The 15,151-nt window shown below is 30.5% G+C and overlaps 1 protein-coding gene across 4 annotated transcripts in view; it reads left to right on the top strand.

Annotated features, from left to right (window-relative positions):
* Positions 1-15,151, top strand: part of LOC134698155 (protocadherin-11 X-linked-like) — a 56,566-nt gene that overhangs the window by 22,536 nt on the left and 18,879 nt on the right. The window contains exon 1 of one of the 4 annotated variants that reach the window (XM_063560466.1): positions 3,553-3,783. The exons of the other annotated variants lie outside the window; for them this stretch is intronic. The gene's annotated coding sequence lies outside the window, so the exon portion shown is untranslated. Of the gene's footprint in view, positions 1-3,552; positions 3,784-15,151 lie in introns of those variants that run through there. 4 annotated transcript variants of the gene reach the window in all.

The raw sequence follows: 15,151 nt of genomic DNA, 5'->3' as shown, positions 1-15,151 counted from the left end.
TACTTGGTATTTTATACAATCATTTTTATGTTAGTGAATTGTGCTTACATTTCTGCCTGATTTAACTTTTATTTAAAATTCTAAAGGTCCATACTCCTTGTGTCCACTCGAAAGTTTAGAATAATAAAGAATCTTAAACTATGGGTGTCCGAATGTCTCTAACGCCCATCTGTATAGAGAAAGTTGAATACAGGATCTATTTATCTGAATTAAGGGTGCTACTTTGGTTGATATATTTTACAAGCTGCTGTTCTCTAAATAAGATAAAAAGACAGGAAAAGTCATGAATAAAAGAGAGATGTCATCTTGTATGATACTGCTGTTTGAAGTGTCGTTTTCTTCATTCCCTTTGTCAGCTTTGACCTTTCATGTGCATCTTAGAGAGAGAAATATTGAGCTACTTGACACATAAACTTCTGTGGTGTTTTTTGTAGGAAATACACAATAAATAGTCTACAGGCTTTTTTTTCTCTTTGTTACACAATTTCTTCTGTTCAGCTAGAATTAAATTATTTAAATTTTAATCATAAAATTCTCATGGATTAAATGTTTTAATTTTTTATATCGAACAATTCAGACATATTTTGGAATTGATACAAAATCTATTAAATAGTAAAATTGTTTTTGAAGAAAGGAATACACATTATCAACTTATTAATCAGTTTAACCGAAATAAGATCTCATTACCGCCCAATGGTGCACTTGTAATTGCATTTTGTGCACAATTGAAATTAGTTACAATTTCAAGTTTTCAAGGCTTTATTGATTTTTTCCTATTGTATGATACCCTTTCCCTTATTTTTTTCTTTCTTTGTACTGATGATAAGATCAGGTATGGCTACATTTAGCAATTTAAATCTGATTTTAAAGATAAAAGTACAAGTGTATCAGATTCATTCTAAAGATAAACCGATATTAAGTTGCATTTTATTAAAAAAAGTATACCGAATATACAGTCATAAAACTAGTTCCCTTTTCCCCCATGATTTTGATCTCAGTAAATGGTTCGACAAGATCTCAGCTTTCCTTTGTAGGAACCGTAAAGGAATGATAAAAGAGAGAAAAAGCATAGCATTCTAGTCCAAAATAGGTTTTCCATCAAACTTTGATCTCAAACAATAAGAAGTTAATACTGTTTGTTTCATTAAAAACCAGGCTAATGGGAATAGAATACTTTAAATGGACTAAATAGATATCTACATCTATGTGTAAGGGAAACACCAAGTGCATTTTGTAAACTATGCACTTTATTACAGAAATATTTGCAATATCCAAAGTTTTATTTTATTTTAAGTCTGAGTTTTTTTAGGAGGAGTAGTGTTAGTGGGTGGTGTGGTCTGATGTAAATTTCAATATTTTGGGGTAATTTCTGTTACATGAAGCACAGAGCACTAGTTGTAAACTGTTTCTTGTTTATTCCCCTTCAATATACCATATTTTGTTTGCCTTATTTTACAAAAGTTTGGAGGAGTGACATCCATGTTAATAGAAGCATCCTATTTTTTTTTATTAAATGGACTTATATTAGAATCCATGTGATAATTCAAAGAATGAGAACATCCGTAAAAAACATTGATTGTATAATAAAAAAGACTTTTAGATGGTTTTTTTATTCTTCATGTAAAAAGTAAATGAACACCCTTCAAAAGACAATTTATACAGCTTGAAAATTATTCCATGTTGCCTTAAAGTCTTCTTAATTCTGATAGTATCAATATTTCATCTAGCTCTGGAGAAAGTTGACACCAATTATAAATTTCGTTTAAAATCATTGGAATGTAAAAGAACCAAAAAGATTTTATCATGTTTAATTGAAATTAAATCTAACCATGTATGATAAAATCTGATGTTGACTGGAGTTGTCAATGCCATGCTTTAACATGAACATTTAAATTGTAATTTACGATAAAATTTCAGTCTATTCTGAAACTAAATAACTGGTAATTACTCCTGATTCAAGTCATAACTTCATGATCATGTATTATAAACTTTTCAACATACTGGCATACTGTAAATAACTTAAAGGCATGGGGGACGATGTCCTCGGCAGGTAGACTTGTACCATAAATACTGTTCTGTCAGTTAGGGTACCAGCTATACAGCATGCATTGGTTCAAACTCCGAAACAGCGGTTACCTCCTCTTTACTACACTACGTTTTATTTAATGATGGTTTAGTGAAGCAACGTCACCACTGTTTCAGAGTTTGGCATTGGTTATCAATGTTTAACTGTCCCAACTAAACCAATTTAAGTTGAACCTGCTTAATTTGTGAGTTAATGCATTGGGGTAAATTTTCTTCTACCCCTTAACAGTGGCAGATCCAGAGGGAGGCCCAGATTTATCCTAAGTGTAATGAGATTGAGGACTTATATCTAATTCCATCAGCAAACTAACTCTATGGTACAATAAGTAAAAAGATGACAGTAGTAGAAGGAATGTTTGTCCTACACTCCAGTTATTTAGTCATCTTTGTAATTACTAATAACTGGAATGTTTTGGGAAGTTACATACAGATAAATCCCTGTTTAATACACATATATCATTCATAATAACAAAGTGTGTGACATAACTTTTATAATCACTATTGATAATGCTAGCTTAGGAACATTACTGTTTTATATAGATATTTCATAATCTTTGGTCTTAATCCATCAAAAGTGACTTTGTCATTCCGTCTAATCCTCAGAAAACCTATTTATATTAGTTTTGTTATTTTAAAAACAAAACCAGCGGTGTACTAATTAATATCAATATTTCGATATGTTGTTGCTTCTGGGAACATTTTGGGGAAAGGATTTGTTAGAAAAACTGTTGTATTATTGAAATGGAATTAAGTTTAAGCGCTTAAAAATTAAAATTGTATCTTTTGGGGATGATTAAGATTAAAATGCAGATTAATTGTTATTTATATATGCTAGGGTATTGTGAAGTCAATCCTTTTATGTGAGTCAATGATTTCTTAAAGAATAAAAAGATATTTTATTTTTATGTTTAAGAGATTAATCATTTTAAAGAAGAAAAAACATACATGTATATCATATAAAAGCTTATTTATTCAAATTACCAATAAAAACTTTTTACATTTGGAAGCATTGAATAAGTCTTATTACAAATTGACGTATAAAATTATATCTGTCATATTTTTTTGAAGTTATAATTTACCATATTGAAGTCATAAATATGTTATCGAAGTCATAATATGCATTGTGAGTTTGACAAGGTACGGGAAGTCAACTTGCACATTATAGACCCATTACACTTAATTTAAACATTTAACAAATTACTCGTCTATAATTTTCTTTTCAATTCCTCAAAAACATGCCAAATTACACTTTTAAGGGATATTTAACGCCAATATAAATTTTCCCACCATTATATCAACACTATTCTATCATAGTTTACATAAAAACTAAGTAAATCTATCTGATCGTTTTATTTGTGTTAAATCTAGTAAACTAAACCCAGTACTAATACCTTCCATTGTAAACTTTTTTACGATCGAAAGACTTGAATCCCGTGCCCTAAGGCTGTTAGGCCTAGCACATTTTAACAAAACAAGGTCCTTTGAATTGAACGATACTTAGCTTTGATGTGATTGGCTGAAATTTTATTCGTTGATTTCATTTTAATACCACCTGTTGACAAACATGATAGAATCGTATTACAGTCCATTTAAATTTTCTGGTTTATATTTAATTTTCGTGTGTGGTGTAAAACTATCTACTTTTTAGTGATTGGAGTTTATATATATTATTCTAATAAGGCCTATTCATTTTCAGTGGTATGTATATTTTTTATACAGTATCAAGGCAATTGTTGTTTCATTCTTTTAAAATGAATGTAATTTTATATTTAAAAATAAGTTGTTTTTAACCCTTTCCTCCATAATGACGCTTTTTGACGCTACCCCCTTTACTCCATAATGAGCCTTTTGACGCCTGTGTAGTACCTTAGATGATATGCTTTTATTAAAAAATATCTGCATCGAACTTAAAAAACTTTGTATCCGATATGAAAAGGATATTCATAAGAATATCTGACTTGATTTTCATTGATGAAATATTTGTTTTCACAATGCATTAATACTTTAAACCTGATGATTTTTTTTGCATTGAAAAAATCCTATGCGAATCAAGTATGTGAAAGAAAAAAAATCCATGAAGGAAAGGGTTAACTTAAATTTTCTATTTTCAATATGGTATATTTCATGATGAAATGAAGATGAGGATAGTATGAAAAAAAAACCAAGAATTTAACAATTGATTTGTATTTTAGTATGTGGATATTTTTTGTGTAGTTTACTGAATATTATGCTTTTTGATTTATTTCTTATATATTTATTTTTTAAAAAATGAAAAAATATTTTCTAAATTAGAAACTGAAATATGGCTTAGACACATGGTTATATTTTTAAGACTGATGTCTTTTGGTTGTTTTTGTAATTGGATTGCTGTCTCAATACAAAAATCAAAATTAAGGAAATGATAATATAAATAAAAAGTTTATAAGGTATGCAAAAACAGTTCTTGTGGGAATATTTTTTTATCTGTATGACAGTAATATGTACTATTAATTTTGCAAGAAGAAATTATCTTGTCTTTTAATGTGTCTTTCCTTCTTTAACTGTGGAGGTCACTGAAAGTGCTGAAGCTTTCTAATTTGTTTATTGACATTGTCTTAATACATTTTCAAAGGTCACACAGTATCAAAAGAAATAGAATGTAAAATGTGTTTGAATGTTTTCCTTGGGTTGCCAGAATTATATTTAGGTCACTGTTTTTAGAGAAAATATATTATATTGTTCTATATACATAAGAAAGTATTAGTTGAGGTAAATGGTGTGTCACAAGAGAGGTACAGCATTACACCAGTTTGTCAATTATTGGTGTGAAAAATATAGGATGAATTATCTCCCCTTAGTACATATTGAACATAAAATATCTTATAATAAATAGTATTGTATAGTTTATTGAAAGCATTATATTGAATAGGAGAAACACAATTACAAAACTAGTATCTCAATTGTTTGTAAAACAATTGAAAGGTCTTTCCTGTAAAAGTGATGTTTTCGTTATGTTCTTTGTATGACCTTTCGTTTGATATACGACAAGCATACCTTCTGAAACTTTTCGCTTTTTACACTTAATGACCCCATCCGCCTACATTTTTGAGATCGGAAGTATGAAATATGTAACACAGGGTAGATGAGCTTTCATTTGATATGCGACAACGCCATGTTCTAAAAAGTTTGATTTTTGCACTTAATAACCCCATCCAATCAATTTTTGGAGGTTGGGAATTTCATATTTCAAATGTACACATCATGACCTTTCATTTGATATACAACAACCCTATCGTAAAAAAAAATCATTTTTTGCACTCAATGACCCCATCCAACAATTTTTTGGGGACGTCAATTTGAAATTTGAAATGTACGCTTTATGTTCTTTCATTTGATATGCGACAACCTTACCATCTGAGAAATTTGAATTCTTGCACTAAATGACCCCACCCTTCCACCTGGGATGAAAAAGAGGTTTAAAATTTTCATTTTTAAGTAGAGTTTATTGAGACCTTCAATTTGATATATCAGATGACCCCATTTGACAAAGTTCCAAAAATGATGCAATATCAACGATATAAATAGAAGTTATGAAACTTACAAAGTCAATGCAAAACATGAAAATTTCAAAATGATTTTTTGGTGTTTTTCTCAATGGAATGTTTTTGGTATTTGGTCAATCATATAACTAGGTTAACCTCTTCAATTTCTAAAACATTTTAAGTGGTAAGCTGGTGTTGATTCAGAAATACATGCCGCCGCTCGCAATACTTCGAACTGCATTATCTCTAAAACGACAATAGATATCTCAAATCTGTCAAATGATAAATGATCTACAGTTGAAGGACAACATTATAGAAAAAGAATTGGGACAATTTCAAAGTTCACCAAGGTCACAATTAATCATCAAATATATGATGCAATACAAAACTTGAGAACCGGAAGTCGTAGAGACATGGGACTATCACCATTCAACTCAGGACCACTTGACCATTCAAATATCACAAGGTCAAGGTCATAGTAAAATGTGAAGGTCAAGGTGAAATTTCATCATGACCTGACATTGACCTCAAATTGAAGGTCTTGACATACTGATCATCTTTGCAGTTGATAGTAGGTTGATATATGTTACCTTTAAAAAGATATACACAAAATACTATACTTTTAAGAATCATCCCGTTGTAACTTTTGAACAGACGGTCGGACATTATTGGGCTTATTGTATAAAATATAGAGCTCGTCGAGAGGAACAATTTACATGCTATATGTATGCAGCAAAGTCTTATCGTTTTACTAATATGTAAGCTTGAAATTGCTGCGTAATTTTTTTTTGCACTCAGTGACCTTTGACCTTGATTGTATATTAAAGGTCACATGAATTAAAGATTATTGGTGAAGGTCCCCAGTCTCTACGACTTCTGGTTCTCGAAATACAGTTTTTCTAAAATTATGTACATTTTTTCAAGTGGAATAACTCCTTATAAGGGTTAATAACAAAACGAGTGTACATGTTTATTAGCATTGCCATCTGTTCATGTACATGTTGCCGTTTTCTAATCGATTCTATCTCTTATACTTTATGTGAAAAATGCAAAAGAAAGAAATTGTTTCAAGGGGATATAACTCTCTTTGGGGACAATGAAAACCTATTCAGCCTCACATGGTAATACATCATGATAATATCTACATTATGTCCAATTAAGGTCATGATATCTTTAAAACCATCGAGGGAGGGCCATGTTGAAAAAAATCAATAAAAGGGAGATAACTCCGAAAGGGGATGATGAAATCCTTAACAGGGACATTTTGTAATACATCTTGGTGATGTCTAGCGATGGTCCATATTTGGTTCTAATAACTTCAACAGAAACAAGATGCGGGCATGTCAAAAAAATGTTGGAAGAAAAAAAAGAAAAAAAAGAAAAAGAAAAAAAAACATTAGAAAAACAATAAGGTCTTTCCTCACGTAGGGAAAAGACCTTAAAAACTAGTATCTCAATTGTTTGTAAAACAATTGAAAGGTCTTTCCTGTAAAAGTGATGCTTTCATAATGTACTTTGTACGACCTTTCGTTTGATATACGACAAGCATACCTTCTGAAACTTTTTACTTTTATCACTTAATGACCTCATCCGCCTACATTTTTGAGATCGGAATTATTATATATGTAACATAGAGTAGATGAGCTTTCATTTGATATGCGACAACGCCATATTCTAGAAAGTTTGATTTTTCCACTCAATAACCCTATCTTACTAATTTTTGAAGGTCAGGAATTTGCTATTTGAAATGTACACATCATGACCTTTCATTTGATATACAACAACCCTACCTTAAAAGAACATTTATTTTTTGCACTCAATGACCCCATCCAACTCATTTTTGGGAGACGTCAATTTGAAATTTGAAATGTTCGCTTTATGTTCTTTCATTTGATATGCGACAACCTTACCATCTGAGAAATTTGAATGTTTGCACTAAATGACCCCACCCGTCTCCCTTGGATGAAAAGGGGGTTTCAAATTTTCATTTTTAAGTAGAGTTTATTAAGACCTTCAATTTGATATATCAGATGACCCCATTTGACAAAGTGCAAATAATGATGCAATATCAACTATATAAATAGAAATTATGAAACTTACAAAGTCAATGCAAAACATGAAAATTTCAAATTGAATTTTTTAGTGTTTTTTTAAATGGAATGTTTTTGGTATTTTGTCAAACATATAACTATGTCAACCTCTTCAATTTCTTAAACATTTTAAGTGGTAAGCTCTTGATGATTCAGAAATACATGCCTCCGCTCGCAAAACTTAAAACTGCATTATCTCTAAAACGACAATAGATATCTCAAATCTGTTAAATGATAAATGATCTACGGTTAAAGGACAACATTATAGAAAAAGAATTAAGACAATTTTAAAGTTCACTAAGGTCACAATTAATCATCAAATATATGATGCAATACAAAACTTGAGAACCGGAAGTCGTAAAGACATGGGACTATCACCATTCAACTCAAGACCACTTGACCTTTTAAATATCACAAGGTCAAGGTCATAGTATAATGTGAAGGTCAAGGTGAAATTTCATCATGACCTGACATTGAACTCAAATTGAAGGTCTTGAACTACTGATCATCTTTTAAGTTTATAGTAGGTTGATATCTGTTACCTTTAAAAAGATATACACAAAATACTATACTTTTAATAATCATCCCGTTGTAACTTTTGAACAGACGGTCGGACATTTTTGGGCTTATTATATAAATTGTAGAGTTCGTCGAGAGGAACATTTTATACGCTGTATGAAGGCAGCAAAGTCTTATCGTTTTCCTAATATGTAAGCTTGAAATTGCAGCGTAATTTTTTTTTGCACTCTGTGACCTTTGACCTTGGGTGCATATTGAAGGTCACATGAATTAAAGATTATTGGTGAAGGTCCCAAGTCTCTACGACTTCCAGTTCTTGCAATAGATTTTTTCTAAAATTGTATACAATTTTTCAAGGGGAATAACTCCTTATAAGGGTTAATAACAAAATGATTGTTTATGTTCATTAACATTGCCATCTGTTCCTGTACATGTTGCCGTTTTCAAATCGATTCTATCTCTAACATTTTTTGAGAAATGAGCAAAGAAAAGAAATTGTTTCAAGGGGAAATAACTCTCAAAGGGGATGATGAAATTCTATGCAGCCTCATATGGTAATACATGATGATGAGATGTACCTATTGTCCAAATAAGATCATGATATCTTTAAAAACAACGAGGGGGGGTCATGTTGAAAAAAATCAATAAAAGGGAGATAACTTCTAAAGGGGAGGATGAAATCCTACACAGCCTCATCTGGTAATACTTCATAATGAGGTCTACCGATGGTCCATATTTGGTTTTGATAACTCCAATAGAAACGAGGGGAGGCCATGTCAAACAAATGCTGGATGAAAAAAAAAAAAAAAAAACATGCGAAAAACAATAAGGTCTTTCCTCACGGAGAGGAAAGACCTTAAAAAAGAAAAAAAAACATTAGAAAAACAATAAGGTCTTTCCTCACGTAGGGGAAAGACCTTAAAAAGAAAAAGAAAAAAAAACATTAGAAAAACAATAAGGTCTTTCCTCACGTAGGGGAAAGACCTTAAGACCTTAAAAAGAAAAAAAAACATTAGAAAAACAATAAGGTCTTTCCTCACGTAGGGGAAAGACCTTAAAAACATGCGAAAAACAATAAGGTCTTTCCTCGCGGAGAGGAAAGACCTTAAAAACATTAGAAAAACAATAAGGTCTTTCCTCACGTAGGGGAAAGACCTTAAAAAGTAAAACAATTGAAAGGTCTTTCCTGTAAAAGTGATGTTTTCGTAATGTGCTTTGTACGACCTTTCGTTCGATATACGACAAGCATACCTTCTGTAACTTTTCGCTTTTTACACTTAATGACCTCATCCGCCTACATTTTTTAGATCGGAAGTATGAAATATGTAACACAGGGTAGATGAGCTTTCATTTGATATGCGACAACGCCATGTTTTAAAAAGTTTGATTTTTGCACTTAATAACCTCATCCAACCAATTTTTGGAGGTTGGGAATTTGATATTTCAAATGTATACATCATGACCTTTCATTTGATATACAACAACCCTATCGTAAAAGAAAATTTATTTTTTGCACTCAATGACCCCATCCAATCAATTTTTGGGGGACGTCAATTTGAAATTTGAAATGTACGCTTTATGTTCTTTCATTTGATATGCGACAACCTTACCATCTGAGAAATTTGAATGTTTGCACTAAATGACCCCACCCTTCCCCCTGGGATGAAAAGGGGGTTTAAAATTTTCATTTTTTAAGTAGAGTTTATTAAGACCTTCAATTTGATATATCAGATGACCCCATTTGACTAACTGCAAATAATGATGCAATATCAACTATATAAATAGAAGTTATGAAACTTACAAAGTCAATGCAAAACATGAAAATTTCAAATTGATTTTTTAGTGTTTTTTTCCATGGAATGTTTTCGGTATTTGGTCAAACACATAACTATGTCAACCTCTTCAATTTCTGAAACATTTTTCGTGGTAAGCTCTTGATGATTCAGAAATACATGCCTCCGCTCTCAAAACTTCAAACTGCATTATCTCTAAAACGACAATAGATATCTCAAATCTGTTAAATGATAAATGATCTACAGTTGAAGGACAACATTATAGAAAAAGAATGTGGACAATTTCAAAGTTCACCAAGGTCATAATTAATCATCAAATATATGATGCAATACAAAACTTGAGAACCGGAAGTCGTAGAGACATGGGACTATCACTATTCAAGTCAGGATCACTTGACCTTTCAAATGTCACAAGGTCAAGGTCATAGTATAATGTGAAGGTCAAGGTGAAATTTCATCATGACCTGACATTGATCTCAAATTGAAGGTCTTGAATTACTGATCATCTTTGCTGTTTATAGTAGGTTGATATCTGTTACCTTTAAAAAGATATACACAAAATACTATACTTTTAAAAATCATCCCGTTGTAACTTTTGAACAGACAGTCGGACATTTTTGAACGTATTATATAAAATGTAGAGCTCATCGAGAGGAACATTTTATACGCTGTATGTATGCAGCCAAATCTTATCGTTTTCTTAATATGTAAGCTTGAAATTGCAGCGTATTTTTTTTTGCACTCAGTGACCTTTGACCTTGGGTGCATATTATAGGTCACATGAATTAAAGATTATTGGTGAAGGTCCCAAGTCTCTACGACTTCCGGTTCTGGAAATAATTTTTTTTTTAATTGTTTACAATTTTTGAAGGGAAATAACTCCTTATAAGGGTTAATAACAAAATGATTGTATATGTTTATTATCATTGCCATTTGGTCTTGTACATGTTGCCGTTTTCAAATCGATTCTATCTTGAATACTGTTTGAGAAAAATGTAAAAGAAAGAAATTGCTTCAAGGGGACGTAACTCTCATAGGGAATGATGAAATCCTTAGCAGCCTCATATGGTAACACATCATGATGAGATCTAACTTTTGTCCAAATAAGGTCATGATATCTTTTAAAACATTTAAGGGGGACCATGTTGAAAAAAATCAATAAAAGGGAGATAACTTCTAAAGGGGATGATGAAATCCTACAAAAGTTCATCTGGTAAAAGTTCATGATGAGGTCTATCAATGATCCATATTTGGTCTTGATAACTTCAACAGAAAGAGAATGAGGCCTTGTCAAACAAATGTTGGAAGAAAAAAAAGAAAAAAAAGAAAAAGAAAAAAAAACATTAGAAAAACAATAAGGTCTTTCCTCACGTAGGGGAAAGACCTTAAAAATGTAACTTAAACTTACTAGTTAAAAAAGGAATAGAAACATCCTGTAAGCTTTGGAAAATAGATTCTGAACCTTACTGTCATCATATTTTCAAATGGATATGTTTTGCAAATAGATGCACTTATAGGTTTCATAACGAGTGAGAATTAGATATCGCTTGATATCAACTCGAGTTATTTAATTTCAATATAATAATAAACGAGCCTGTGGCGAGTTTGTTATTACTATTTATTAAATTAAATAAAGAGAGTTGATATCAAACGATATATAATTCTCCCGAGTTGTTAAACCTATTTCTCTTATGGTAAACATGCTTTTTGTGCTTAATAAAAAAAATCCGCGAAACATCGACCCAGTCGCTTGAACATAACTGCATTGTGACGTCATATGTCCTGTTCGTCGTCAATCTTCAACATAAGACTTTTTTAAACATTTTGTACGCTTCAGAATGTAATAATATTTGAATAAGAATATATAATAAGGTGAAAAGTGTGCGTATTTTCTATATTATTGAAGAAATCGCTTATCTCCGTTGCAATGGAGGAAATGTACATCATTGTGACCTTTAACTGTCAACAATGACCTAAAGAATAGCCAATGAAAATGCCGCAATATCGTTTCAGGAGGTTTCGTTGGCCAATCAAATTAACGCATTTTTCGTATCACTTTTTCGTATCACACTCCGGACAGTGTGATACGAGAATTATCTATTCATGCGAGAAATAGATAACAGGCCCCAACCATAAGAGAAATTCATGTACATATTTTGCACTCTCTCTGTACCTATGTATCTACAATGGTTATGAGAATAAAGATATTGATTGTTATTAAGATAAATATTACAAAATACTCCATGAGTTAAGTTTCAAGTAATTTAGGTAATCAATTTCCCAGTATAGTTTTTCACATGTACCCTATTTTAATTTCCTGTCCTTTAATAAGTTCAAAGTGCAACTGTTACATTGATTCTAGGGGAGATAACAAAGAAATAAGACTAATTTTTTTTCAAATTGGGTGACACCAGCTTGTGAGCAAATATTTGATTAAATAAAATTGCATCCTGTCAATACCTTGTCAATATCACAGGTGTAGGGTGTAAAAAGCCTGGTTTCTATTAGTAATTCCATTTGAATCTTCATGTTACATACACGCAGTAATATAGTTCCATCAATCATAGGGGTGGCCACAAATCTTCATCGGGATTTCAATTTGAGATTTACATCTGATTTATTTTCACAAAGGATTTTAATTTCCAGAACAAATTGGTATCCAACAAGTGTGACAAGAACCTACGTTTTGACAATACTATACAAAATTTGATCTTCACAATGGTTGAAATTGAAATGGACTAGGATTTTATAATTAAAATTTTATCTTTTTAATTTTTTGTGGTATAAAAAAAGCAAAGAATATACTTCTCCGACGAGTAATTTAAAATTCGACTATGATTGGATTGGAAAGCTCTTCATATGTGCCGCCTCTTCTGATGACAATTCACTTTGTGTTCCATCAAAAAACATTAATTACGGAGGGTACCATTTCAATAAGGATTTTCATAATTGGAGGTCGCTTGAGGAAAAATATACAGTTCAAACTCCTTGAAAATCGACTGTTTCTTTTCATTAAAATATTGTTGACAACTGAAAGAAAAAATTATTTTAATTACTCCTCAATGAAATTGACAGGGAAGTGTTTTCCATTGATATCAGATAGACTAGTTAGATCAGAAGATATTGAGTAAAATGAACAGAGTTTATTAAATTAAATCTTTTCTCAAAGTTTTTGCTACACTTGATCAACGGAATGAAAAATTGAACAAATTAACCGAGGAAGTATAACCATTTGAATTAAGATGGGTTGTTCTTTTCTGTTTTGTGATTGATAGGTTGAAAATGACAAATATGTAATAACATCGCTAATTGATGATATCTAAAATTTAAATTTCTTGAACCTATATTGTAATATTTCATTGACCAATTATACATGTATTACTGTGAAAAATACATGTATCATTTTGTAATAGGCTTGATCATATATTTCAATATTACTGTATCTAAATACTTTAATTTTAGTTTTTTTTTAGATCATTCAATAAAACATATTTTTTTTATTGGATTACTGCAAGTTTAAGTAATTGAACAAAGTGAAATGTGTATATATCTTTTTAGAGTTGCCTCTTTCATTTGGAAAGCATATAAAACACTTGACCATATTTTCAATTGCAAAAGTGTCAAAATAATTAAAACAAATTATTTTTTTCTTATTGTTTATTTTATTATATTTGATGAGGCGAAAGAAAATAGGATTGCATTCTATAACAAGAAGAGAATTTCGAATGATTTCATGATTTTAGAATGTTTAACAACTTGTCTGCTATTGTTTTAATATTTTTGCATATGAAATGCTAATTGGAAGGCAATTTTTTTGAAAATAGCTTTTTGTTTAAGAAATACATTCTGAAAAATTTTGAATGATTTTGCAAGTTTATATCACAAATATAAAATCATGAATGCAAATATGACACATTCACATGTTATATTTTATTATAATTTTATATTCTAAAATATGAATGTACAAGTTAATTATGCAAAGTTTGTGGTAATTACTTTATGATATAAAGCTTAGTTTCTATACATTCATCACATTTTAAGTAATAAATCAAAATTGTCATACCACCTTAAGGTAATAATAAAAAAGAAATGTAATTTTGTTGTTAAATTTTATAGGGGGCATCTATTATAATACATCAACAATGAACTCAAAAGTTACCAATAACAAATTTTTATGGTTGGCAAAAAGTTAATATAGTGACAGAGGTGAAAGAATTATTAGTGATTTTAATATTTTTATGAAACCCCAACTTCTTATCTAATCTTTCCATCTAGTGTATACAAAGAGTATTGCATTTTTAATATTGACGAAGATGACAAACTTGGGTTTTTGATAGTAAGATATGGACTTTAAATTTCAAATAAGATATTGAATTTCAGGTGGTTGGCATATTTGACAATGAAAATATAAAACTTATCAAAAGGCCAAGCAAAACTCAAAATTTAATAAAAGTATAAAATATAAAAACTGTTCATAGAACTTTACTAAATATATAAAAAAAATAAAAAAAAATGAACTTGGTAAGGATAAGATTTATAACTTATAATGGCAGCCTGGTATTTTTTAGTTTTCCTTATTATCAATTGAAATTGTTCATTTTTTTTTTATTTGAAAAAAGGTAAATCCATTTTCATCAGTGCGCCTTAACTTTAAACACTGGTTCATTCTTCTGGAACTAACGTGGTGTTATATTTCCAGTCAGATTTTTCCCCCTTGAAAACCTCTTTTCTGAATGCATTTTTGCCATTTGTGCATCAAAAGATGTTGTTAACTATAATATCTTGTTAGATACATAGCTGTTGAAATAATGACCCCTTTATATGGCTATATATCAGTGTAGAACATGAATATAGCAATATTGTGTGTATTTTATGGTCGTCTTGGACATAAAGTCACACTTCATGTAACTTTGTCAATTGTGGCCATTTATCACACAATCATTCTTGTTTAACCTGACCTCACTTTCAAGCAGGTATTGGACCCCCTGAGAAAGGACGGGATGAAAAATACATGGATGTGACAATTTTAACATACATTAGCAATGATATACGAGACAATTTAAAAAAAAGTTCTCAAGTATAATTCTAGACCATTAATTTTGTTTCACAAAAGACATTTTCACATATAATACTTATTAATGTA

The sequence above is a fragment of the Mytilus trossulus genome, chromosome 14 (genome assembly GCF_036588685.1).
Source record: "Mytilus trossulus isolate FHL-02 chromosome 14, PNRI_Mtr1.1.1.hap1, whole genome shotgun sequence".
NCBI lineage: Eukaryota > Metazoa > Mollusca > Bivalvia > Mytilida > Mytilidae > Mytilus > Mytilus trossulus.
This window is presented reverse-complemented; position numbering and strand designations above follow the sequence as displayed.